The following is a 25,575-nucleotide window of genomic DNA, read 5'->3' as shown; positions in this document are numbered from 1 at the left end:
AGAACCACAGTATCTGCTGGTAACATAAATTTTGCGGAATCATTTCACCACTTTTTTAGCCCATCCTTTGCAAGGCCACAGGAGACAAGAAGTCTGACACATAGTCAACGCCTAGAGACGATGGTACAGGAGTATCTCCAAGTAAACATTGAAGCCATGACTGTGTCACTGGACCCTTGCTCTTTTTGGGCTTCCAATCTGGATAAATGGCCGGAGCTAGCCACTTACGCCTTGGAGATCTTGTCATGCCCCGCAGCCAGCGTTCTGTCTGAACGTGTGTTCAGCGCTGCTGGTGGTGTGCTGACAGATAAGCGCACGCGGCTCTCCACTGATAATGTAGACAGACTCACGTTCATAAAGATGAACAAATCATGGATCCGAAACGACTTTTCTACCCCTGTGTCATCCTGGGGAGAGTAAAAGCTTGATGATTGGTTAAAATCACCCTACCAACCGTTTTAAGCTTTCAAATTACTAATCATGTTTATCTGTATCTTGGCTGGAAAATAATTTGGGCTTTGTAGCAGTGTGCAGCACTGATTCTATTAGGCCATCTATAATAAGCTCCACCAGATTTAAAATTACTAATCATGTTTATCTGTATCTTGACTGGAAAATAATTTGGGCTTTGTAGCAGTGTGCAGCACTGATTCTATTAGGCCATCTATAATAAGCTCCACCAGATTTAAAATTACTAATCATGTTTATCTGTATCTTGACTGGAAAATAATTTGGGCTTTGTAGCAGTGTGCAGCACTGATCCTATTAGGCCATCTATACTAAGCTCCACCAGATTTAAAATTAATAATAATTTTTAGCTGCATCTAGCCCGGAAAATAATTTTGGGTCTCCGAGATGCGCAAGACACATAAGTGCCTTCTTGCTGCACTACATGCAACATGACCCTCACATTGTCAGAATTCGAAGTAATCATGACTACTGGGTTGCCACACTCTTAGATCCCCCAAACTTTTCGATCAACCTTTTCATTTTAATAAAGACCAAAAAAATGGTCATTTTTGAAATTATAAGCATTAGCAGGTTATTAGAAACTGAAATCAAACAGTTTTCAACTCAAAACTTTATTCTAGGTGATGTTACATTTTCACATAGGACCCCTTTTTCGAAAGGAGCTTCTGAACTCTCTCGTCCATTGAATTTGTCAGGTTTTGGATGGTTTCTGCTTCAATTGTTTTGCATGAGGACAGAATACCCTCCCAGAGCTGTTGCTTAGATGTGAACGGCCTCCCGCCATCATAGACACTCCTTTTGATGATGCTCCAGAGGTTCTGAATGGGGTAGAGGTCAGGGGAGCATGGGGGTCACACCATAAGTTTGTCCCCTTTTATGCCCATATCAGCCAGAGATGCAGATGTTTTATGTGCAGCATGAGATGGTGCATTATCATGCAAAAAAATGATCTTGCTGTGAAATACACGGTTCTTCTTCTTGAACCATGGCAGGAAGTGCTGTTTGAGAAAATCCACATACATTATGGAGTTCATCTTTAGCGCCTTCAGGGATCCTAAAGGGGCCGACAATCTCTCTCCCCATGATTCCAGCCCAAAACATTACTCCACCTCCTCCTTGTTGGCGCTGTAGCCGTGTTTGCGTGGGGTGTCCATCAACCAGCCATCCTCCACTCCATCCATCTGGACCATCGAGCGCTGCACGGCACTCATCCGTGAACAAAACAGTTTTGAAATCAGTCTTCATGTAATGTTTGGCCCACTGGAGCCGTTTCTGCTTGTGTGAAGTGGATAGAGGAGGTCGACAGGATGGCGTATGCACAGCTGCAAACCTCTGAAGGACCCTGCATCTTGTTGTTCGGGGGACGTTGGAGGCACCAGCAGCTTCAAAAACTTGTCTGCTGCTATGACAAGGTTTTTTTGCCGCTGCTCTTTTAACCTGACGTAATTGCCTGTAGGAAAGAGTCCTCAATTTGCCCTTATCAGCATGCACACGTGTGTACTGTGAATCAGCTACATACTTCTTGATTGCCAAGACACTTCATCCTGATCATCGCACAATGTTGATTGTAGTCATGCCTTGACCTAAACACTCCACAATTTGTTGCTTCTCAGCAGCCGACACATCCTTTTTCTTTCCCATTTTGGCAGAAAATGTAGGCTGCTTAATAAAGTGAGACAGCCTTCTTAAGTAGTCTTGCCTTTCATTGGACACACCTGCCAAACTAATTAGCACAGGTGTCTGCAATTGCTTACAGTGATATAAAGAGCCCTGACACACATCACCATCAATGAGTTTAACTGACAAACAAACAAATTCTTCCCTTATCACTCCTAAACACTTTTTGCATAATAATTTGGAACACAGTGTACATGTGCTTTTCCACAAAACACCAGTGGTTCACGTAGTGAATCTTACAGTTCTAACTTGCCAACCGTGGTCTGTATGGAGTTGTTCAATAAAGGGCCCAAAATTAAGATAACATAGATGGGAGAGGTCTCTATGAATAGGAATTCCTAAGTATTTGATACCCTGTGAGGGCCAGGCAAAGGGAAAGTTGGACTGGATGGAATCCTATATGGATTTGGGGAGGGAGACATCGAGGGCCTCAGACTTCGCTGCATTGATTTTAAAATTTGACCATGTAACAAAGTGATCTATTTCAGCCATAACAGCATGGATGGATATATGTGATTGAGTGATATATACTAGGACATCATCAGCAAATAGAGAGCACTTGTACTCGGTGCCTCCCACCTCAATCCACCTAATATTGGGGTTATTGCGAATTGATGAGAGCAGGTGCTCCGTCACTAGGATGTATAAGAGAGGGGACAGAGGACATCCCTGCCTTGTCCCATTGGTGATTGTGAAAGGTGATGAAAATGTTCTGATGCACCCCCTGGGCCTTGGGACACCCGGAGCCGGACCCTTTTTGGTGGATGCTGGTGGTTGTAGTCTTCGTGGCGGCGACCCGGTTCCATGGCTCAGGGTGGTCAAACCAGTGGCGGAACTATTTATGTGGTTTTGATGTTTAAATGTCCGACTACGCCACCCGTGGATTGCGGTCAGAGTGAACCGCCGCTGCAGGGCAGACCGCTGAGGCTGGTGTTGTGGGTGCAGCAGAGCGTAGCATAACTCCCCACGGGAGGAGTATAGCCTCAGGGCAGTGTATGCGGAGGATGGGGGTGATGGTGCAGGGCAGCAGCAGTAACGACACGGAGTCAGTGATGCAGTCCAGGGCCTTTACTCACAGTTCTTATTATCCAGACCACGTCTGCAGGTAACGGCTGCCCACGTCGTACTGTGCTCACTAGGTGAGGGGCTCAGACAACTCCCAGATAACTTTGGAGCGCTTCACAGGACCCCCTTTGTGTGTCCTTTGTCTGGCCTTTCTTACCAACCCTTCTGTCCGGCTGCCTCGGGCCTCCTCTTGGTAAACTTGGCGCCAGTTTCCCTGACCCTATGTGCTGCCCTCCTAGCGGGTGTAGCGAGGGGCTGCGCCACATAAAATGTCACAGCCTCCGGTTTCTAGCTGAGGGTCGTTTCCTGCCTCCACTAGTTTCGGGGACCGGTCTCCCCCTTTGGCCTGACCCCTCCACGCAGGTGGATTCGGGCGTGCGGTGGCGACTCGCCCGTCCGCACCCCTGGGATCCCTTCGTTCCTCGTTCCTGGAGCCTTCTCCGCTCCTCTTCCTTCCTTCTCCCTCTTCCAGGCCTGGGCCTCTGTTACTAGGCCCGCCTCCGGAGCAGAGCTCATGCAGAGCCCCTGCTCCCTGCCACTTCTGCTCAGACTTCTCTGCACTGAACTAAGATGGTGCCCACCTTTTATACTCCCTTCTCAATGCACCCAGGAACTGCTTCCTCCCTGCTCCTGCACTACAGGGTTCCCCTTCCTCAGTGTTCCCTCCCCCCACTCCAGCCAGGGACAGGGACTGTCGTGCCCATCTCAGGGGCATATTGGTCGCCCTGCCCCACGGCAATGTGCTGTAATGCATGCAGGTGTCGGGTCCTGATCCACACTCCATCCTTACCTGAGAGTGAGATATCACACCTCTGGGTGAGGTGCAATACCTCTGTAGCAACCGAGCCCTCAGGGTGCTACAGTTCCATTTATCTTCAGCCTAGGTGACGTATTGTGATACAGGGCCGTGATTTTGGCTATAAAAGGGTCCCCTAGACCCCTACCCCAAGCTTTTTAAGAGAATCATATATGGCGTGCCAGGAGACTCTGTGGAATGCTTTCTCAGCATCCAACGAGAGTATCTAATTACAAATTTTTAACTGCATCTAGCCCAGGAAATACTTTGTGCCTAGTAGCAGTGTCTGCTAGTCAGCGGATTATCCCGGCTGTTAAGCAAGCTACACCACCTGTAGTTTGGACACTTAATTTTTTCAAAGGAAATGCTTCGGGACCACGGGATACTCAGTGAAGAGCATCAGGAGGCACCCCAAGGCATAGGGGCTGGGACTGGCAGTAGGATGCCTTGCGGTGGACAGCCGAGCTCGATCCTTATAAAAGCTTTTTAACTGCAGCAGCTTTAGTGGATGCTACTGGAGCTGGAATTACGCGGCTGCTGGCATGAGACTTGCCCTCCAATAGATCCTTGTAAATGGATTTAAAGTGTATTCATTCAAATTAGAGAGACAATTTAAATTAAAAAGCTTAGAGCTGCCTCCACCACAGGGGGGCTCGCTCGACCCACCAGCGGACAGGCACCAGTATTGGGAGAGGGGGGCTGGCCGTCAGGGTTCACCGCGGCTCTGGCACAAACCCGGCGACACGGAGGTGGCACGGGCAGGAGCGGACTGAACGTGTCGGCTTCTCACTTTTTGGATTTTAGAAGGGCATGACATGCCTATATCTGTGTCTCCCCCTCCTTTTACTCCTCCACCTCTTTTCTTTTTTCGCATGACTATGTGTACTTGTCACTTTTCCATGTGTTAGTTGTGTCTTCTGAGCAGTTTGTCAGCTTTTGGACACCTTTAAAGGTGTTTTCTATGTGTTTCTATGTGTTTTTGTTTGCCTGCCATTGGTTTTAACGGTGTTCGAACGTGTTCGACAAACAGTTCGACGAACAGTTCGGCGAACACACGGGTGTTCGACGAACCGAACCAAACTCGAACACTACGGGGGTGGCTCAACACTAGTCAGGAGGGATTTACAGTGTGGATGTAGCAGAGCCGTGTGTGTACGAGGCGTACGGAGCGGAGCCGCGCGCGTACGAGGCGTACGGAGCAGAGCGGAGCCGCACGTGTACGAGGTGTACGGAACCTTGGCCATGCTCCTGGCCACACCCCAATCCATGCCCATTTACCATGTCTTTCTCCTCTGGCAGGTGTTGTCAGAGGGGCGCTGGTAATGAGGGGCATTCAGCAGACGCAGGGTGCAGACCCAAATCCAGGACTGTCCACTGTATCTGGGACCATTGGGACTAGAGATGAGCAGATGCATTCATGGGTCTCTGGTCCAGCGTTCAGATCAGTGGTATCTGGCTACTGGACAGGAGGTCGTGAATTTCTAATATTCCGGTGTCCCTGGCGGTTTTTGATCACCAGGGCAACACAACATCATCTGTGCGTCCTGCTCATCTCTAGTTGGGATCTGAGGATTATTTTTTGTTCCTTAATTCACAGTCTGAGCCGCCAGAACTTTCACATCTTTATGTAGCTTCACTATTATACGACATCTTGCTTATTTGTGTCTGTAAGGCCATGTTCACATGTCCCAATCCTGGTATGCATGGCCCCCTCATCCCCAATCCTGGTATGCATGGCCCCCTCACCCTCAATCCTGGTAAGCATGACCCCCTCATCCCCAATCCTGGTATGCATGGCCCCCTCATCCTCAATCCTGGTATGCATGGCCCCCTCATCCTCAATCCTGGTATGCATGGCCCCCTCATCCCCAATCCTGGTATACATGGTCCCCTCATCCCAATCCTGGTATGCATGGACCCCTCATCCCCATCCTGGTATGCATGGCCCCCTCATCCCAAATCCTGGTATGCATGGCCACCTCATCCCCAATCCTGGTATGCATGGCCCCCTCATTTCCAATCCTGGTATGCATGGCCCCCTCATTTCCAATCCTGGTATGCATGGCCCCCTCATTTCCAATTCTGGTATGCATGGCCCCCTCATTTCCAATCCTGGTATGCATGGCCCCCTCATTTCCAATTCTGGTATGCATGGCCCCCTCATTTCCAATCCTGGTATGCATGGCCCCCTCATCCCCAATCCTGGTATGCATGGCTCCCCCATCCCCATTCCTGGTATGCATGGTCTAAACGTACAAAAAACTCTATTGAAATAGAGGTAACTAGAATATGTGTAAACATGAAAAAACCTCTAAAAAATAATTTTTATTCTGATTCCTTTTAAAACACACCAAAAAACCCCTGTGATATGCAAGTAAGAAGGTTCATGGTTATATCAAGATCCGTCCAAAAATCCCTTAGGGACTACTTAGCATTGAGTCAAAAATGGAAATAGATAATCACACATGGGTCAGTGAAGTCTTAAACATGATAAACATTCATCTACTATATAATTGTCTTATCCCGTCTGTCTGTCTGTCTGTCTGTCTGTCCTGGAAATCCCGCGTCGCTCATTGGTCCGGCAGCGGCCAATCAGCGCCGCGGGATTTCTGAAAAAAGATGGCGGCCGTTAGCGACTCATCTGCCGGACGGAGGTCAGCGGCGATGCAGCGGGGAGATGAGCGGCGCTAGCCGCACAACTACCCCGACTGGCGCCGCTGACCTCCATGCGGCTAACGTCGGAAATTTAAACGCCGCTCTGCTGATTATCGTGGCCGGCCACCGCGACCAATGAGCGAGATGGACGGCAAATTTAAACGCCGCTGTGCTGATTGGTTGCGGTGGCCGGCCGTGACCAATCAGCGAGATGGGCGGCAAATTTAAACGCCGCTCTGCTGATTGGTCGCGGTAGCCGGCCGTAACCAATCAGCGAGATGGGCGGCAAATTTAAATGCCGCTCTGCTGATTAATTGCGGCCGGCCACCGCGACCAATCAGCGAGATGGGTGGCAAATTTAAACGCTGCTCTGCTGATTGGTCGTGGTGGCCGACCGTGATCAATCAGCGAGATGGGCGGCAAATTTAAACGCCGCTCTGCTGATTGATCGCGGCCGGCCACCGCGACCAATGAGCGAGATGGGCGGCAAGTTTAAACGCCGCTCTGCTGATTGGTCGCGGTGGCCGGCCGGCCGCGACCAATCAGCGAGATGGGCGGCAAATTTAAACGCCGCTCTGCTGATTGGTCGAGGTGGCCGGCCGCGACCAATCAGCGAGATGGCCGGCAAATTTAAACGCCGCTCTGCTGATTGGTCGCGGCCACCGCGACCAATCAGCGAGATGGTTGGCAAATTTAAACGCCGCTCTGCTGATTGATCGCGGCCGGCCACCGCGACCAATGAGCGAGATGGGCGGCAAATTTAAACGCCGCTCTGCTGATTGGTCGCGGTGGCCGGCCGCGACCAATCAGCGAGATGGGCGGCAAATTTAAATGCCGCTGTGCCGATTGGTCGCGATGGCCGACCGCGACCAATCAGCGAGATGGGCGGCAAATTTAAACGCCGCTGTGCTGATTGATCGTGGCCGGCCACCGCGACCAATGAGCGAGATGGGCGGCAAATTTAAACGCCACGCTGCTGATTGGTCGCTGTGGCCGGCTACAGCAACCAATCAGCGAGATGGGAGGCAAATTTAAACGCCGCTCTGCTGATTGGTCGAGGTGACCGGCTGCGACCAATCAGCAATATAGGCTGCAAATTTAAACGCCGCTCTGCTGATTGGTCGCGGTGGCCGACCGCGACCAATCAGCGACATTGGCACTAAATTTAAACGCCGCTCTGCTGATTAATCGCGGCCGGCCACCGCGACCAATCAGCGAGATGGGCGGCAAATTTAAACGCCGCTGTGCTGATTGGTCGCGGCCGGCCACCGCGACCAATCAGCGAGATGGGCGGCAAATTTAAACGCCGCTCTGCTGATTGGTCGTGGTCGCCGGCTGCGACCAATCAGCAATATAGGCTGCAAATTTAAACGCCGCTGTGCTGATTGGTCGCGGTGGCCGGCCGCAACCAATCAGCGAGATGGGCGGCAAATTTAAACGCCGCTGTGCTGATTGGTCGCGGTGGCCGGCCGCGACCAATCAGCGAGATGGGCGGCAAATTTAAATGCCGCTCTGCTGATTGGTCGCGGCCGGCCACCGCGACCAATCAGCGATATCGGCGGCAAATTTAAACGCCGCTCTGCTGATTGGTCGCGGTGGCCGACCGCGACCTATCAGCGAGATTGGCACTAAATTTAAACACCGCTCTGCTGATTGGTCGCGGCCGCCGGCCGACCGCGACCAATCAGCGAGATTGGCGCCAAATGTAAACAACGCTCTGCTGATTGGTCGCGGCCGCCGGCGACCGCTACCAATCAGCGATTTTGGCGCTAAATTTAAACACCGCTCTGCTCATTGGTCCCGGCCGCCGGCCGGTGGAGACCAATCAGCGAGATTGCCGCCAAATTTAAACAACGCTCTGCTGTTTGGTCTATTTTATCGCCAAATTTAAACAAGCTCTCCGGTCCTCACTAACACAGTTCGCTGATTGGTCGCGGCCGCCACCCGTGACCAATCACCGATATTGCCGCCAAATTTAAACACCGTTTTGCTGATTAGTCGCGGTTGCCGGCCACGACCAATCAGCGATTTTGGCGCCAAATTTAAACAACGTTCTGCTGATTGCGCCCCGTCGGCCGCATACATATTCTAGAATACCCGATGCGTTAGAATCGGGCCACCATCTAGTATACAATATAGACTTAAAACTGCCCTATCTTAGAAAGCCTCAACTGATACTGCCTGTCATGGAGGTTGGCACCCTAGTATATGAATCTGGCACCCCCATTCAACGGCGGCTGTCCCTCACTTTCCCTGCTAGACCCTGATAATGTGAGTTATAAACAGGCAATGAGTGGCTGCCTATTCTAATACATTTTTCACACTATGCTAATAGATAAATAGAGATTGCAGCATAATGGCAAACTTATCTCATATTCCGGAAATCACCCCAACGCATTTCCCCTTCCTGTAGGTTCATCAGGACATCAGGAGGCCAAATGTACAGAACTCCAGAAAATCATGAGTGAAGATGTCGCTCAATGAAGGATATGGCAGGCTATGCTAGTATATGCCACGGCTGTATTTAAATATCGTGCTCAATCATAGCCCCGTAAATCTCGTATACCTACTTCTGATACCATCCTCCCCATCCTGTATTGTCTCCTGTCTGCGGATTGAGACTGCGCATGCCCAGTACCCAGGACGCTAGAGGTTGCGTCGTCAACGAGCAGGACGCATCGCTTTCTAGACCGGAAATGACGTTTGCGTTCCACGATGACCCGCAAAGGGGGTCGACTAGTTCGCGCCTGCGTCTCACCGTCACTTCCGGGAACGTCTTCATACTTGCGTTCCAGGGTGAGGCGCAGGAGATTACTGCGCACGCATCTCCCTGGGATAACCGCATCAATATTGCGACGATAGAGAAAAGACTTCCCCGCCTACAATCATTACTGGCTTAATAGTTATGATAATAATAACTCCTCATGATCCAATTACAGGAGAATAGTATCTTTATCAAGTATACTTCTATATATATTCATAACAAACTCACTACGGCCCAGGGAAGTTCTAGTCCCTATGGAGATCATAAAAATAATAGAAAGGAGAGGAGGGGATAGTAGCTTTTTGATCCACTCAGGGAAATTAAAGATTGATATATGTAGATTTAATATATAGATATTCTTCCCCCAATGGGGAACCTCCAACTTGGAGGTATAGAGAAGACATCCTCTCAGCAGTGTATCCCCATATATCAGGACATGGGTGGAAGTAAACCAAGCAGGTATCAAGCTAGAAATATACAGGCATAGAGAGAAAACGCGCAGTGGGGCTTCTATAGGAAGCATGTATAGGAAAGCTGCTCGTTTAGCCCCTTAGGGGCCACAGATTTTAATCTGAAAATCCATTCAGTTTCTTTTCTGAGGATTATCTTATTCAGATCACCCCCCTTGTCTTCTTATACATTCAATCATATTAAATGATATTTCCTTGAGTCATCCGCCATGTAGCTCATTCATATGATGTGCAATGGGGGTGTCACGCTTATTCCTAATGTCTCCTAAATGCTCACCCACCCGCACTCGTATCTCTCTAGTGGTTTTACCCACATAATCCTTTGGACAAGTACATGTCGCTTTATACACAACCCCCGTCGACCTACAGTTGCCAAAATCTCTCAAAGAAAATTGCCTACCAGTGGTTGAGCTGGTGAAGGTTTTACAAACATTCATCCACTCGCACCTACTACAGCTGCCACATCTGTAATATCCACAAGGCTTTCTCTCTAGTCAAGTACCAGGTTTAGTTGGTATGCAGACGTTCCCGGAAGTGACGGTGAGACGCAGGCGCGAACTAGTCGACCCCCTTTGCGGGTCATCGTGGAACGCAAACGTCATTTCCGGTCTAGAAAGCGATGCGTCCTGCTCGTTGACGACGCAACCTCGAGCGTCCTGGGTACTGGGCTTGCGCAGTCTCAATCTGCAGACAGGAGACAATACAGGATGGGGAGGATGGTATCAGAAGTAGGTGTACGAGATTTACGGGGCTATGATTGAGCACGATATTTAAATACAGCCGTGGCACATACTAGCATAGCCTGCCATATCCTTCATTGAGCGACATCTTCACTCATGATTTTCTGGAGTTCTGTACATTTGGCCTCCTGATGAACCTACAGGAAGGGGAAATGCGTTGGGGTGATTTCCGGAATATGAGATAAGTTTGCCATTATGCTGCATTCTCTATTTATCTATTAGCATAGTATGAAAAATGTATTAGAATAGGCAGTCACTCATTACCTGTTTATAACTCACATTATCAGGGTCTAGCAGGGAAAGTGAGGGACAGCCGCTGTTGAATGGGGGCGCCAGATTCGTATACTAGGGTGCCATCCTCCATGACAGGCAGTATCAGTTGAGGCTTTCTAAGATAGGGCAGTTTTAAGTCTATATTGTATATGAATGTTTATCATGTTTAAGACTTCACTGACCCATGTGTGGTTATGTATTTCCATTTTTGACTCAATGCTAAGTAGTCCCTAAGGGATTTTTGGACGGATCTTGATATAATCATGAACCTTCTTACTTGCATATCACAGGGGTTTTTTGGTGTGTTTTAAAAGGAATCAGAATAAAAATTATTTTTTTAGAGGTTTTTTCATGTTTACACATGTATGCATGGTCCCCTCATCCCCAATCCTGGTATACATGTCTCCCCCGTCACTGCACACATAAAAAAAATAAACACTCATACTCAGATTCCTTCCCTCTGTTCTAGCGCTGCGTCCTGTTCTGCCAGCAGCAGCTCACATCCGCATCTGAGCAGCGCATGACATCACTGCCATGTGCCCTAAGACGCTGGTGTGAGCTGCGGGGATATTCACTCTTCTCCATGCCGGGACTATGGGCGTGGAGAGGAGTGAATATTCATTCTCCTTATTAGCGCACACTTTTAGCAGCGGTTGCAGCTCCTGCTACGGCTCAGTGATTTTCTATGCCTACTACTAAAGAGAATGAATATTCACTCTTCTCCACGCCCATGGTAAGGTAATGATAACAGGAACTGAACTAGTATGTACTAAAATGCTGCCTGCAAAAGAGGAGACAATACATCGTGTCTGCTCCTCAGGGTCCCCCCCAGCAGCAGCCACAGCCTGTGTGCTCCCTTTTGTAGCTGCACTCTGAGTCCCTGTGTATGCCTGCTTCTTCAATGCTGTGGGGTTGCTGCAGGCACACAGAGACTGAGAAATCAGACACAATGGAGCACACTGGAGCTGCTGCTACAGAAGATGATTGCAGTTTTGCTGCTGAAATTATTACCTTAGACTAGTCCAGGAAAATGCCGGAATCAGGATATGCGGTGTGCTCACTCTCTCACTCTCTGAACCACCGGTAGAAGAGATGGAAGGGGTGTAGTCTGATACATGGGGGGTGGGGTGCGTGTCGGGATATTGTCTGCTTCTCACTGCGTGGAAGAAGTAAGGTCCTGGCTGGGACGACTGCATGACAGAGTCTTAAAATTAGGACGGTCCCACAATATGCGGGACGTTGGGAGCTAAAGCGCTGGATTTCCTCCTTTGTGAGGCTTTGCCGCCTTTACTGCAGTGACTTCAGTTGTTGCTTGTTTGTGGGTCTTTCTCCCTTAAGTTTTGTGATCAGTCTGTGAAATGCAGATCGATGGGGTTGAGATCTGGTGACTGACGCGGCCATTGCAGAATATTCCATTTCTTACAGTAAAAAACTCCTGGGTTCCTTTCACACTATGTTTTGTGTCATTGTGCATCTGTATTGTGACGCGCCGATCATGTGACTGCCATTCATATAATCTTTTCCGCCCAGCCACATGACGATGATTATAGTGATGTGATTGTACATCACTTCCCATTCTGCCACCACATTACTCATTATCATGTGATTTCTTTTAAGTGGCGAATACATCAACACTTTCAGTATTGGTGCATCAGCGGTGAGATAACTGCTTCCGCTCATGTGTTGGTCGCGTTACTGGTCACATGACCACGGCATCATTGGCCTTACGTGTTAGTGGTGGGATGATCTCTTCTAGCCATGTGTTGGTCACATTACTGACCACATGGCTATCACATCATCTATCTTGTGCTTACCAGTATGGTGACTCCTATGGGAATACAGGTGTCTCCTGCACCTTGTTTTCAGTGGGCGGGCCATCTGAGGATAGAGTCTGAAGCCACTACCGCTTCTTCGATGATGTCCCATTCATTTTGTATGTGCAGCAATCCACCTGTGTTACAACTGTTTTGATTGGCTTCTACATGTGTAAATAGCCTGTTTGTTCAGTCCACCATCACCCATTGACAAAGCTCGGTGCGAAACGCATGTTTTTCCCTTTGATCGGTGTGGTTACTTTATGCCACTAGGCATTTCTTATACTTAAGTAAATACACTGCTCAAAAAAATAAAGGGAACACTTAAACAACAGAATATAACTCCAAGTAAATCAAACTTCTGTGAAATCAAACTGTCCACTTAGGAAGCAACACTGATTGACAATCAATTTCACATGCTGTTGTGCAAATGGAATAGACAATAGATGGAAAATATTGGCAATTATCAAGACACACTCAATAAAGGAGTGGTTCTGCAGGTGGGGACCACAGATCACATCTCAGTACCAATGCTTTCTGGCTGATGTTTTGGTCACTTTTGAATGTTGGTTTTGCTTTCACACTCATGGTAGCATGAGACGGACTCTACAACCCATAGAAGTTGCCCAGGTAGTGCAGCTCATCCAGGATGGCACATCAATGCGAGCTGTGGCAAGAAGGTTTGCTGTCTGTCAGCATAGTGTCCAGAGGCTGGAGGCGCTACCAGGACACAGGCAAGTACACCAGGAGACGTGGAGGGGGCCGTGGGAGGGCAACAACCCAGCAGCAGGACTGCTACCTCCGCCTTTCTGCAAGGAGGAACAGGAGGAGCACTGCCAGAGCCCTGTAAAATTACCTCCACCAGGCCACAAATCTGCATGTGTCTGCACAAACGGTTAGAAACCGACTCCATGAGGGTGGTATGAGGGCCCGACTACACAGATGGGGGTTGTGCTCACAGCCCAACACCATGCAGGACACTTGGCATTTGCCACAGAACACCAGGATTGGCAAAGTCTCCACTGGCGCCCTGTGCTCTTCACAGATGAAAGCAGGTTCACATTGAGCACATGTGACAGACGTGACAGAGTCTGGTGACGCCATGGAAAGCGATCTGCTGCCTGCAACATCCTTCAGCATGACCGGTTTGGAAGTGGGTCAGTAATAGTGTGGGGTGGCATTTCTTTGGAGGCCGCACAGCCCTCCATGTGCTCGCCAGAGGTAGCCTGACTGTCATTAGGTACCGAGATGAGATCCTCAGACCCCTTGTGAGACCATATGCTGGTGCGGTTGGCCCTGGGTTCCTCCTAATGCAGGACAATGCCAGACCTCATGTGGCTGGAGTGTGTCAGCAGTTCCTGCAAGATGAAGGCATTGAAACTATGGACTGGCCCGCCCGTTCCCCAGACCTGAATCCGATTGAGCACATCAGGGACATCATGTTTCGCTCTATCCACCAACGTCACGTTGCACCACAGACTGTCCAGAAGTTGGCAGATGCTTTAGTCCAGGTCTGGGAGGAGATCCCACAGGAGACCATCTGCAACCTCATCAGGAGCATGCCCAGGCGTTGTAGGGAGGTCATACAGGCACGTGGAGGCCACACAATACTGAGCCTCATTTTGACTTGTTTTAAGGACATTGCATCAAAGATGGATCAGCCTGTAGTGTGTTTTTCCACTTTAATTTTGGGGGTGACTCCAAATCCAGGCCTCCATTGGTTAATAAATTTGATTTCCATTGATGATTTTTGTGTGATTTTGTTGTCAGCACATTCAACTTTGTACAGAACAAAGTATTCAATTAGAATATTTCATTCATTCAGATCTAGGATGTGTTATTTGAGTGTTCCCTTTATTTTTTTGAGCAGTGTATATACAGTTGAGACCAGAAGTTTACATACACTGTATAAAAATACATGTTTATCTCAATATCTGACATGAAATTAGAATAAACCTTTCCCATTTTAGGTCAATTAGGATTACCATATTTTTTAATATTTGCAAAATGCCAGAATAATGAGAGAGAGAGAATTTTTTAAGGCATTTTTATTACTTACTGCAAAGTCAAAAGTTTACATACACTAAGATTACTATGCCTTTAAACAATTCTGGACTGCCTATATGATGATGTCATGTGTTTGGAAGCTTCTGAGACACACCTGTGGATGTATTTTAATGCACACCTGAAACACACTGCTTATTTGTGCAGTATCATGGTAAAGTCTAAAGAAATTAGCCAAGATACCAGAAAGAGAATTGTGGACTTGCACTTGTCTGGCTCATCCTTGGGTACAATTTCAAGATACCCGAAGGTGCCTCGTTCATCTGTACAAACAATTATACACAACAACAAACAAGATGGGAATGTCCAGCCATCATACCGCTCAGAAAGGAGACGGGTTCTGTGTCCCAGAGATGAACGTGCTTTGGTCCGACATGTGCATATCAACCCAAGGACCAAAGCAAAAGACCTTGTGAAGATGATGGCGGATGCTGGTAAGATTGTATCAATATCCACAGTGAAACGAGTACTATATCAACATGGGCTGAAAGGCCACTCTGCCAGGAAGAGGCCATTACTCCAAAAGAAACATAAAAAAGCCAGATTAATGTTTGCAAATGCACACAGGAAAAAGGACCTTAATTTTTTGAGACGTCCTGTGGTCTGATGAAACTAAAATTCAACTTTTTGGGCATAATGACTATTGTCACATTGGGAGGTAAAAGGGAGAAGCTTGGAAGCCTAAGAACACTATCCCAACTGTGAAACATAGGAGGGCAGCATCATGTGGGGTTTTGCTGAAGGAGAGACTGGTGCACTTCACAAAATAGATGGCATCATTAGTAGTGTTGAGCCACCCCCGTAGTGTTCGGGTTCGGTTCGGTTCGTCGAACACCGGGATGTTCGAGGAACTGTTCGTCGAACTGTTCGTCGAACACCTTAGAACACCGTCGAACACCGTTAAAACCAATGGCAGGCAAACAAAAAAAAAAAAAAACACATAGAAAACACCTGCAAAGGTGTCCAAAAGCTGACAAACTGCTCAGAAGACACTCTCTTTAAAAAAGCCGGCCGGCAAATTCAGCAGCGGCATACACCGGTACCTGACAATTTAGACAAGAAGGAATAGAGCATCACACATAGATTAGATAGATAGAAACATGTCAGTCACACATATAAGAAGCACAGTGACAGTGTTGGTTACTGCACTTGTCATTTAGTGTAAAGGATTTATTAAAAAAAATATTAGTGTTTTCATGCACCGTCTCTTTAAAAAAGCCGGCCGGCAATTCAGCAGCGGTACCCGACAATTTAGAACAGAAAGATAGAGCATCACACATAGATTAGATAGATAGAAACATGTCAGTCACATATATATGAAGTACAGTGATAGTGTTGGTTACTGTACTTGTCATTTAGTATTAAAATAAAGGATTTATTATTAAAAAAATTGGCGTGGGGTTCCCCTTAATTTTAGGCTCTAGCGGAGGTTAAGCAGACGGCTGGGGCAGATGTTTGAAGCCTGGGAAGGGGGTAATACCCACGGAGCTTCCCAGGCTACTAATATCAGCCCCCAGCTGAATACATAGCCTTTACTAGCTATTAAAATGGGGGACCCCCCCAAAAAAATGACGTGGGGTCCCCCCTAATTTAATAGCTAGCAAAGGCTAGGCAGACAGCTGGGGGCTGATATTAATAGCCCAGGAAGGGAGCCATGAATATTGGCCCCCTCCCAGGCTAGAAACACCAGCCGTCAGCCGCCCCAGAAATGGCGCATTCATAGGATGCGCCAATTCTGGCACTTAGCCTCGCTCTTCCACGCTGCCCTGGTGCGGTGGCAGGGGGTAATAGGGTTGGGGTTGATGTCAGCTTATAATGCCAGCTGACATCAAGCCCAGGTTAGTAATGGAGAGGCGTCTATAAGACACCCCCATTACTAACCCCATAGTCAAAGTTAAAAAAAACACAAACACCCAGAATAAAGTCCTTTAATTGAAATAAAGACACAATCCTTTATTGTTCTAAATTAAACCATACTTACCATCACGCCCATTCCAGCTGAAGCCAACGATCTTCTGCAATAAAAGAAAAATAATAAAGCAACCTCATCCTTACCTTTCCATGGTTCCCACGACAGCTTCAGCTCTGCTACATCGAGATGACAGGCTGGACCGCAGCAGAACGCTGCCATCCAGCCTGTCATCCCGCAGACACTGAGAAGCGCAGGCTTGCTTGCGCTGCTCAGCGTCTTTCTGTGACGACATCCAGATGAGCCGAGTTCATGTCCAATGAACTCGGCTCACCTCATGCACGTCACTGACAGCGTGGGAAAATTCTCACGCTGAAGCGCTGATTGCAGGAGAATTTTCCCACGCTGTCAGTGACGTGCAGGAGGTGAGCTGAGTTCATTGGACATGAGCTCACCTCATGCACATCACTGACAGCGTGGGAGAATTCTCCTGCACTCAGCACTTCAGCGTGAGAATTTTCCCACGCTGTCAGTGACGTGCATGAGGTGAGCCGAGTTCATTGGACATGACCTCGGCTCATCTAGATGCCGTCACAGCGAGACAGTGAGGAGCGCAAGCATGCCTGCGCTTCTCAGTGTCTGCGGGATGACAGACTGGATGGCAGCGTTCTGCTGCGGTCCAGCCAGTCATCTCGATGTAGCAGAGCTGAAGCTGTCGTGGGAACCATGGAAAGGTAAGGATGAGGTTGGTTTATTATTTTTCTTTTATTGCAGGAGATCGTTGGCTTTAGCTGGAATGGGTGTGATGGTAAGTATGGTTTAATTTAGAACAATAAAGAATTGTGTCTTTATTTCAATTAAAGGACTTTATTCTGGGTGTTGTGTTTTTTTTAAATACTTTACTAGAAATTCATGGCGGTCACGTCTAATGCTGGCGTGACCCCATGAATTTTGGGCTTGGGGCCAGCTGATAATACCAAGCTGGCCCTAACCCCTTTATTACCCAGTGAGCCACCGCACCAGGGCCCTGGATGAGTTGGGTACAGCGCCAGAAGATGGCGCTTCTATGAACGCGCCATTTTCCGGGGTGGCTGCGGACTGCAATTTGTAGCGGGGGGGGGGGCCCAGAAAGCTTGGGCCTCCCTGCGCTGCAGATTCCAGCCCCCAGCTGCCTAGTTGTACCTGGCTGGACACAAAAATAGGGCGAAGCCCCACGTATTTTTTTTTTAATTATTTCATGAAATTCATGAAATAATTAAGAAAAAAAGGCCTTCCCTATATTCTTGTGTCCGGCCAGGTACAAATAGGCAGCTGGTGGTTGGGGGCAGCCCGTTCCTGCCTGCTGTACCTGGCTGGACACAAATATAGTGCGAAGCCCCACTTCAATTTTTTTTAATTATTTCATGAAATTCATGAAATAATTAAGAAAAAAAGGCCTTCCCTATATTGTTGTGTCCGGCCAGGTACAAATAGGCAGCTGGTGGTTGGGGGCAGCCCGTTCCTGCCTGCTGTACCTGGCTGGACACAAATATAGTGCGAAGCCCCACTTCAATTTTTTTTAATTATTTCATGAAATTCATGAAATAATTAAGAAAAAAAGGGCTTCCCTATATTGTTGTGTCCGGCCAGGTACAAATAGGCAGCTGGTGGATGGGGGCAGCCCGTTCCTGCCTGCTGTACCTGGCTGGACACAAATATAGTGCGAAGCCCCACTTCAATTTTTTTAAATTATTTCAGGAAATTCATGAAATAATTTAAAAAAAATTGACGTGGGGCTTCGCACTATATTTGTGTCCAGCCAGGTACAGCAGGCAGGAACGGGCTGCCCCCAACCACCAGCTGCCTATTTGTACCTGGCCGGACACAACAATATAGGGAAGCCCTTTTTTTCTTAATTATTTCATGAAATAATTTAAAGAAAATTGACGTGGGGCTTCGCCCTGTTTTTGTGTCCAGCCAGGTACAACTAGGCAGCTGGGGGCTGGAATCCGCAGCGCAGGGAGGCCCAAGCTTTCTGGGCCACCCCCGCTGCAAATTGCAGTCCGCAACCACCCCGGAAAATGGCGCGTTCATAGAAGCGCCATCTTCTGGCGCTGTACCCAACTCATCCAGGGCCCTGATGCGGTGGCTCACTGGGTAATAAAGGGGTTAGGGCCAGCTTGGCATTATCAGCTGGCCCTAAGCCCGAAATTCATGGGGTCACGCCAATATTAGACATGACCACCATGAATTTCTAGTAAAGTATTTAAAAAAAACACAACACCCAGAAAAAAGTCCTTTAATTGAAATAAACACACAATTCTTTATTGTTCTAAATTAAACCATACTTACCATCACGCCCATTCCAGCTGAAGCCAACGATCTCCTGAAATAAAAGAAAAATAATAAAGCAACAGGGCAGCGTGGAAGAGTGAGGCTAAGTGCCAGAATTGGCGCATCCTATGAATGCGCCATTTCTGGGGCGGCTGACGGCTGGTGTTTCTAGCCTGGGAGGGGGCCAATATTCATGGCTCCCTTCCTGGGCTATTAATATCAGCCCCCAGCTGTCTGCCTAGCCTTTGCTAGCTATTAAATTAATAGCTAGTAAAGGCTATGTATTCAGCTGGGGGCTGATATTAGTAGCCTGGGAAGCTCCGTGGGTATTACCCCCTTCCCAGGCTTCAAACATCTGCCCCAGCCGTCTGCTTAACCTCCGCTAGAGCCTAAAATTAAGGGGAACCCCACGCCAATTTTTTTAATAATAAATCCTTTATTTTAATACTAAATGACAAGTACAGTAACCAACACTATCACTGTACTTCATATATATGTGACTGACATGTTTCTATCTATCTAATCTATGTGTGAAGCTCTATTCTGTCTGTTATAAATTGTCGGGTACCGCTGCTGAATTGCCGGCCGGCTTTTTTAAAGAGACGGTGCATGAAAACACTATTATTTTTTTTGATAAATCCTTTACGCTAAATGACAAGTACAGTAAGCAGCACTTTCACTGTACTTCGTATATATGTGGCTGACATGTTTATATCTATCTAATCTATGTGTGAAGCTCTATTCTTTCGGTTCTAAATTGTCGGGTACCGGTGTATGCCGCTGCTGAATTGCCGGCTTTTCATGTTTCACTGTTGGCACTGTTCCCATCGATTTGGGCAATCACTGTAATGCCACAACCACCATGGCTGTGGCATTACAGTGAGTGGCAAACAATCCCTGCATGATTGGTGCTCTAAATAGCGCCAGACATGCAGGACACGCTTTTGGTGCACGAACAGTTATCGAACATAACCTCGAACAGCCGAATTTTTTGCAAATCGTTCGGGTTCGTCGAACAACTCGAACACCGCCCAAAACAGCTCGAATTTGAGATTGGCGAACAGTTCTAGTCGAACACCGCTCATCTCTAATCATTAGCAAAGAAGATTATGTGGAAATACTGAAGCAACATCTCAAGACATAAGTCTGGAAGTTAAAGCTTGGGCGGAAATGGGTCTTCCAAATGGACAATAACCCGAAGCATACTGCCAAAATGGTAACAAAGTGGCTTAAGGATAACAAAGTCAATGTTTTGGAGTGGTCATCAGAAAGCTCTGATCTCAATCCTATTGAAAATTTATGGGCAAAGCTGAAAATATATTGAGAACTAGGAGTCTGTGTCAGACTGAAGTCTGTGTCCCTCAGCTTAAGTGTCCATGAGCTGAAGTGTCTGAAATTTGAATTAATCCTGAATAATATGATGCATGCAGACTGTACCTTACCGGCCACCACCGCACTCTAATCAGCATCTCTGTTTATCCATTCCTCTTACAGGTACGTGACCCAACTTTTCCATCCTGATTTCCATGCAGCCTTCCCTATATCTCTCTGCTCCTACTATATACTAATGGTACGTGACCCAACTTTTCCATCCTGATTTCCATGCAGCCTTCCCTATATCTCTCTGCTCCTACTATATACTAATGGTACGTGACCCAAGTTACACTACCCATCCCCCACTTTCATTTATGACCTTGTTTACTGAACCTTTGAGTATCCTACATCTGGTTCAGCCTTAATCAGCTGATCAAGATGAGCACAGACCACTCCCCTCTGGTTCACAGCTGAATGCATTCTGTAGGCCATATATTGAGAACTAGGAGTCTGTGTCAGACTGAAGTCTGTGTCCCTCAGCTTAAGTGTCCATGAGCTGAAGTGTCTGAAATTTGAATTAATCCTGAATAATATGATGCATGCAGACTGTACCTTACCGGCCACCACCGCACTCTAATCAGCATCTCTGTTTATCCATTCCTCTTACAGGTACGTGACCCAACTTTTCCATCCTGATTTCCATGCAGCCTTCCCTATATCTCTCTGCTCCTACTATATACTAATGGTACGTGACCCAACTTTTCCATCCTGATTTCCATGCAGCCTTCCCTATATCTCTCTGCTCCTACTATATACTAATGGTACGTGACCCAAGTTACACTACCCATCCCCCACTTTCATTTATGACCTTGTTTACTGAACCTTTGAGTATCCTACATCTGGTTCAGCCTTAATCAGCTGATCAAGATGAGCACAGACCACTCCCCTCTGGTTCACAGCTGAATGCATTCTGTAGGCCATATATTGAGAACTAGGAGTCTGTGTCAGACTGAAGTCTGTGTCCCTCAGCTTAAGTGTCCATGAGCTGAAGTGTCTGAAATTTGAATTAATCCTGAATAATATGATGCATGCAGACTGTACCTTACCGGCCACCACCGCACTCTAATCAGCATCTCTGTTTATCCATTCCTCTTACAGGTACGTGACCCAACTTTTCCATCCTGATTTCCATGCAGCCTTCCCTATATCTCTCTGCTCCTACTATATACTAATGGTACGTGACCCAACTTTTCCATCCTGATTTCCATGCAGCCTTCCCTATATCTCTCTGCTCCTACTATATACTAATGGTACGTGACCCAAGTTACACTACCCATCCCCCACTTTCATTTATGACCTTGTTTACTGAACCTTTGAGTATCCTACATCTGGTTCAGCCTTAATCAGCTGATCAAGATGAGCACAGACCACTCCCCTCTGGTTCACAGCTGAATGCATTCTGTAGGCCATATATTGAGAACTAGGAGTCTGTGTCAGACTGAAGTCTGTGTCCCTCAGCTTAAGTGTCCATGAGCTGAAGTGTCTGAAATTTGAATTAATCCTGAATTGAACCTGAAGTGAACTGAAGGTACCTGGATACTAAGTCACAGTAAACAATGTTTGTTTTTGTTTTCACTCTCACCCCCTTAATCCTTCACTTCTTTCAACCACCCCTAATCCCTACACCTGGAAAGGAACTCTTCATCTCTCCCTCCATTCTCCCCACCCATCTCACCTCTTCCTCAGAGCTATTCCACAACATACAATCCTTTGTCTCCAAACACAGACAGCCACCTCATGCCCTCTCCTGCTCCCACCTAATAACGCTTTCTCTGCTCCTCCTTACTGCCGGCGACATCTCTCCAAATCCTGGCCCTCCTCACCACATCCCTACATTCACTTCCACCTCCTACCCCCGATCTATCCCAAACTCTCGTAACCCTTCTAACCTTACACCCATCCGCCCAGCCCCCGCTTCCCCAGTTCCACTAACAGGAGCTCTATGGAACGCTCGCTCTGTCTGCAATAAACTTTCCTACATTCACGATCTCTTCATCACTAACAAGCTTTCCTTCCTCGGAATCACTGAAACCTGGCTCACCCCCTCCAACACAACCTCTCCTGCTGCACTTTCGTATGGCGGATTCCACCTCTCCCATACCCCCCGCCCCAACGGCAAGCACGGTGGAGGAATAGGTTTCCTCCTCTCAGAAAACTGCTCCTTCACCCAGATCCCACTGCCGCCCGCAATTACTCTCCCGTCTTTTGAAGTGCACTGTGTGCGCATCTACTCCCCCTCCAACCTCCAACTGGCTGTCATCTACCGCCCCCCAGGATCAGCCACCACTTTCTTTGACCACTTCACCACCTGGCTACTTCATTTCCTCTCTGTTGACATCCCCACTATCCTCATGGGCGACTTTAACATCCCCATTGATACTTCCCTCTCAGCTGCCTCTAAGCTTCTATCCCTCACTTCCTCCTTTGGTCTTACCCAGTGGTCTTCCACACCCACCCACAAAGACGGCCACACGCTGGACCTCATCTTCACCCGCCTCTGTTCCCTATCTAACCTCTCTAACTCACCTCTCCCTCTCTCTGACCACAACCTACTCACATCCTCCCCGAGGCAACAATCCCCACTCCACAAACTTGAATACCCTCGTAGAAATCTCAAACACCTTGACCTACACTCTCTCTCTGAATCCCTCCTCCCTCTTACAGACATTAGTTCCTTACATGATGCAGATGCTGCTGCCACTTTATACAACACCACAACAGCTGCAGCTCTCGATTCGGTCGCCCCCCTCATGCATACCAAGACTCGCACAATCAACAGACAACCCTGGCACACCAGCCTAACTAAAGAACTGCGACGGGCCTCCAGGGCTGCTGAACCTAGATGGAAAAGGTCCCACTCCCATGAGCACTTCATCGCATTCAAACAGTCCCTCACTACCTTCAAGTCCACACTCACTGCAGCAAAACAAACATACTTCACATCTCTCATATCCTCCCTGTCCCACAACCCCAAACAACTATTCAACACCTTCAATTCTCTCCTCCGTCCCCCAGTGCCTCCTCCCTCTCCTCTTATTTCAGCCAAAGACTTTGCCTCATTCTTCAAGCAGAAGATTGACACCATCAGACAAAGCTTTTGCCTAAAGCCCCCACAGCCCCTCCCCACACCTACTCAACCCTCCTCCTCCAAAACTACATTCTCCACCATTTCTGAAGATCAACTTTCCTCCTTACTCTCCAAATCACACCTCACCACCTGTAAACTTGACCCAATCCCGTCCCACCTCATCCCAAACCTTACCACTATCTTCATCCCAGCCCTAGCCCACCTCTTCAACCTGTCACTAACAACTGGTGTCTTCCCCTCATGTTTCAAACATGCCTCAATCACACCCATCCTCAAAAAGCCCTCCCTTGACCCATCCTCTGTGTCTAGCTATCGCCCCATATCACTTCTCCCCTATGCCTCAAAACTACTGGAACAACATGTCCATTCTGAACTGTCCTCCCACCTCTCCTCCTGCTCCCTCTTTGACCGCCTACAATCTGGTTTCCGACCGCACCATTCTACTGAAACTGCACTGACTAAAGTCACAAACGACCTACTAACCGCCAAATCTAAGCGACACTACTCTGTCCTCCTCCTCCTAGACCTGTCATCTGCCTTTGACACAGTGGACCATTCCCTCTTACTACAGACTCTCTCATCTCTCGGCATCACAGACTTGGCCCTATCCTGGATCTCCTCATACCTAACAGACCGGACATTCAGTGTCTCCCACTCACACACTACCTCTTCATCTCGCCCCCTATCTGTCGGTGTCCCCCAAGGTTCAGTTCTAGGACCCCTGCTCTTCTCCATCTACACCTTAGGCCTGGGACAGGTCATAGAGTCTCATGGCTTTCATTATCACCTCTATGCTGATGACACACAGATCTACCTCTCTGGACCCGATATCACCTCCGTATTAACCAAAATCCCACAATGTCTGTCTGCTATTTCATCCTTCTTCTCTGCTAGATTTCTAAAACTTAACATGGACAAAACAGAATTCATCATCTTTCCGCCATCTCATTCAACCCTCCCAACTGACCTATCCATCATAGTCAATGGCTGCCCACTCTCCCCAGTCCCTCAAGCTCGCTGCCTCGGGGTAACCCTGGACTCGGAACTCTCCTTCAAACCACATATCCAAGCCCTTTCCACTTCCTGCCGACTCCAACTTAAAAATATCTCCCGGATCCGCACATTCCTAAACCATGAATCTGCAAAAACACTAGTGCACGCCCTCATCATCTCCCGCCTTGACTACTGCAACCTCCTGCTCTGTGGCCTCCCCTCTAACACTCTCGTACCCCTCCAATCTATCATAAACTCTGCTGCTCGACTAATCAACCTGTCCCCCCGCTATTCCCCGGCCTCTCCTCTCTGTCAATCTCTTCACTGGCTCCCCATTGCTCAGAGACTCCAGTTCAAAACCCTAACCATGACATACAAAGCCATTCACAACCTGTCTCCTCCATATATCTCCGACCTAGTCTCCCGTTACATACCTTCACGCAACCTCCGATCCTCACAAGATCTCCTGCTCTACTCCCCTCTTATCTCCTCCTCCCACAACCGTATACAAGATTTCTCCCGTGCTTCCGCCCTACTCTGGAACTCTCTACCCCAACGTATCAGACTCTCGCCTACCGTGGAAACCTTCAAAAGGAACCTGAAGACCCACCTCTTCCGACAAGCCTACAACCTGCAGTAACCACCACTCCACCATACCGCTGCACGACCAGCTCTACCTTCACCTACTGTATCCTCACCCATCCCTCGTAGATTGTGAGCCCTCGCGGGCAGGGTCCTCGCTCCGCCTGTACCAGTCGCTGTCACATTGTGTTCAAGATTATTGAAATTGTTCTTGTATTATACCCCCTTTTTCACATGTAAAGCGCCATGGAATAAATGGCGCTATAATAATTAATAATAATAATAATAATAATAAAAAGGCAGGTGCGAGCAAGGCGACCTACAAACCTGGATTAGTTACACCAGTTTTGTTAGAAGGAATGGGCCCAAATTCCGACCAACTATTGTGAGAAGCTTCTGGAAGGATATACCAAACGTTTGACCCATGTCATTCAGTTTAAGGTCTATGGTACCAAATACTAATGAAATGTATGTAAACTTTTGACTTTGCAGTAAGTAATAAAATGCCTTAAAAACATTCTCTCTCT

General features: G+C 47.8%; 1 pseudogene; it reads right to left on the bottom strand.

The window, feature by feature from the left end:
- The window catches only part of LOC141270826 (uncharacterized), a 40,193-nt pseudogene extending 30,747 nt beyond the window's left edge, over positions 1 to 9,446 (bottom strand).
- Between the last annotated feature and the right edge of the window lie 16,129 nt (positions 9,447 to 25,575).

The sequence above is a fragment of the Phyllobates terribilis genome, unplaced genomic scaffold (assembly GCF_046119375.1).
Source record: "Phyllobates terribilis strain yellow unplaced genomic scaffold, ASM4611937v1 Scaffold_5__5_contigs__length_657084704, whole genome shotgun sequence".
Classification (NCBI taxonomy): Eukaryota; Metazoa; Chordata; class Amphibia; order Anura; family Dendrobatidae; genus Phyllobates; species Phyllobates terribilis.
This window is presented reverse-complemented; position numbering and strand designations above follow the sequence as displayed.